This window comes from Tenebrio molitor, chromosome 3, assembly GCF_963966145.1.
Source record: "Tenebrio molitor chromosome 3, icTenMoli1.1, whole genome shotgun sequence".
Classification (NCBI taxonomy): Eukaryota; Metazoa; Arthropoda; class Insecta; order Coleoptera; family Tenebrionidae; genus Tenebrio; species Tenebrio molitor.
In genome coordinates, this window is record NC_091048.1 from 14,044,168 (window position 1) to 14,047,514 (window position 3,347).

Below are 3,347 nucleotides of genomic sequence, written 5' to 3' on the forward strand. Positions count from 1 at the left end.
ATTCTTATTTGTTTTATAATAAAATTACTTATTATTTGCGTTGTTGAGAATTAATTTTACAATTGCATGTGAAGAAGTGTCCATTTTGTTTAAAGTGAATTGATGTTTCCGTCTGTCTACGTCATTAAACACCAATGCAATTAATTCCCCCTAGTTTCAGCTGCAAAGTAAAAACACCGCGTGCAGGAAATCGTTGTTTCCGCACTCCCAGGACAACCGGGGAATACCGATTTAGAGGCAATGAGTACAAAAATAGTATATTATGATACAAGTTTATAAGGAAGCCTTTAAAGCACGCGCGACGAGTTTAAGAGCACGACGGGTAGCGGAGTGCTTTTAACGTCGCAAGTGCTTTAAAGGCCCTTATAAACGTGTAAACTTCGTCCAGCGAGAGATTGGGAGATTTTAGATTGTATTAAATTAACCCAACACTACAAAATGCACTAGAATATATTAATTAGAGCATAATTTCAAGGCAAAAATGTTACTGCTTGAAGAATATATTTCAAATTTTACCTGCGCTAGCTACACCTTTCTCTACGTAGAATTTAGTGACTTTTATGTCAACCAATCTCTCGCTGGACAAACTATATCATACGCTACTTTTTATTATACCTGCACTAAAATCTAAAAATTATAACAAAAAAAGTAAAGTGAAATACCTTTTCCCAAGTAATCTATGTCATTAATCGTTGACATAGAAATGGTCAATTGTTGTTGTTTCGTTGCTATTATAACTTTTCTATAAATGTCTATTTATCATTGTTCAAAATGTAGGTGAATTTGTTGTTACCTAAGCAACCCTTAAAGCTTTATGCCCGTTTGCACCGAATTTCAACTTAATCGGGGTTACTTAATCATGATTATCTTTTAACCATGATTAAAATTGTGTTGCTTTGCACCACACCAAAATTAACTAATCGTGGTTAAGTCACGTTCGTCACGTTTTTGTAAAATATTATGTTGGTTGGTATGGTTACTATTTTTTTGGAAAAACAAGCGTTGCTGGCACAAACAGAAAAGAATAAAGAAGAGGCTTTGTACTGGCGACAACGTCGAGAACATGATTTAATTAAATTTGAAATAGAAAAGGAAACAATGATTGTGACATTACAAATAAAGCAGAAGGAGTTAAATGAATAAATAAATAGATTTGTATTTGTTGTATAAATATATTAAAAAATTCTATACATTTTATTTTTGTTACTTATATGTATAACCTACAGTCGGGCGAAATAATCATTAATAAATTGCCTTCTTGCTAAAGTACCTGCAGCTACACCAGCATTGTTTTCGTATTGTATATTTGGAATTTGACCTTCTCCTATCAAGCGGTTCAATTCATGTTCATCAAGTTCTTCTGGCACAGGTGGAGGTTCAACATCACCCATTTTAATCACAAATCATTTGGGTATTTAGAGAGAAATACGATTTTCTGTTTCGGTATATCTCCCCATCTTCACCACCAGGAGACTGCACTTAAATGTGAGTACAGTCAATGGCCCCAATAACTCTGGGAATGCCGCTACGTCATAGAAACGTTTTTGGATTGTGCGTATATCATTTTCTGTATTGGGAAAACCAACGTACACATTATAAAGTTGTGCAATGGCTTCAGATACCCGGACAACTATTCTTGAAACTGTTGCCAAATGCATTCCCATGTAATCCGCTATCTGGTCTAAATGCCCTCCAGTTGCATATAAACGTAGGCACGCTAACAATTGGTTTATGGGGGCAACGCTGTTGTTTCTGTAAAAAAAAAATCAATATACTGAATGAAAAGTGATTCATCGAAATGTAAAAATTTTTATGCACATAGGTATCTACTTACTTGTCTGTTGTGTATTCTAGCTGATCTTCTATCATCGTTAGAAGCTGATATACACAGTTTTTTTGTCAAGCGAAACCTTCTTCTGAATGTTCCTTCGTCTAAATCCTCAAAATAATGTTGCCTTACATATATCTGACGAGGCAGACCATTTTCAATAAAATCAAGGACTTCAAGATCATCATCTTCCACAATTTCGAATTCTATTGCGTTCATTTTGTCAACAGTCAACAGTCGCAACGACATATGACATATACGATTTCGTTTTAATCACGGTTAAGTCCTTAACCGGCCAAAACTCGACCGGTTAGCTAACGTTCACTTTAATCGTGATTAAGAGGATGGTGCAAAGCTTTAACCGGCCTTTACGAATTTAATCAGGGTTAGTACTTTAACCGAGGTTGGTGCAAACGGGCATTAGTGTTTTAAAGGCCCTTTTTCGCACGCATTTTAGTGTCAAAAACAGGGATTATGATTCAGGTATAATAAAATAGTAGTTTATTTGACGAGTTTGGCCCTCGAGTGCCAAAAAAGGCCCAATTAACACACGAACGAGTTAAATACAACGTTTTTTTGTTCGTCGAGCCCCTTAAAGGCTCCAAATCGCTTAAAACCTTTAAAATTAGCTTGACGTTTCGTTTTAACAAGTTGTGACATTTATCAAAATCCGTTCACATAGGAGAAAATTCTCAAATTCTGACAGTGTCGAACAAAAAATGAAACTTTCCTCTCGTGTAGTACACGGTATTTTTTCTACATGTTGCAAATTGTTATTTTTTCTCTCTTTCTCGTCTTGTGAATGTGGCAATTGACCCTAGGTCACAAAGTGGCTATTTGCAGATTAACAGTTTAACAGTGTTGCCAATGTGCTCCAATTGCATCTACAAATTATAAAAATAATATACAGAGTGGCTACGAAAATTGAAATCACTTTTCTTCATATTGCCAAGAGATGTCGCTGTTTTTACAAAAAAAACAAGGTTGGTAGAACTGACTAATTTGAATAGCAGGTTGCCTCGTTGCCATTTAAAACAATAGTTTGAATTTTTTCCCCCCGCATACTCATGACGTCATAATGCACTAAAGTGCATAAAAACCACCCAATAAACCCCACGGAGCTTATAAACCTTGAATTCTATTCGAACACTAAAAATGTCTGGATTGATTTTACGTCACGAGTTACTTTTCCCCCCGCCCATCAGTGTTCAACGAGGCAACCTACTATACAAATTAGTCAGTTCTACCAACCTTGCAAAAAAATGGAGGATAAAGAATAGTTGAATACAACGTTTTTTTGTTCGACGAGCCCCTTAAAGGCTCCAAATCGCTTAAAATGTTTTAAATTAGCTTGACGTTTCATATTGACAAATTGTGACATTTATCAAAATCCGTTCATGCAGGACAAAATGCTCAAATTCTGACAAGTGTCGAACAAAAATAGTTATTTAATTGAATGGCAAATTTTTTTAGACATTTCTAAAAAAATGATTTAAACCAGTCATTAGTGTCATTTCAT

General features: G+C 35.1%; 1 long non-coding RNA gene across 1 annotated transcript; it reads right to left on the reverse strand.

Annotated features, from left to right (window-relative positions):
* Positions 1–1,152: 1,152 nt before the first annotated feature.
* On the reverse strand, positions 1,153–2,249 carry LOC138127238 (uncharacterized). Its single transcript, XR_011158157.1, has 2 exons — positions 1,835–2,249; positions 1,153–1,752 (listed from the first exon to the last, which is right to left on the reverse strand). It is a non-coding gene; the product is annotated as an uncharacterized lncRNA (long non-coding RNA).
* Between the last annotated feature and the right edge of the window lie 1,098 nt (positions 2,250–3,347).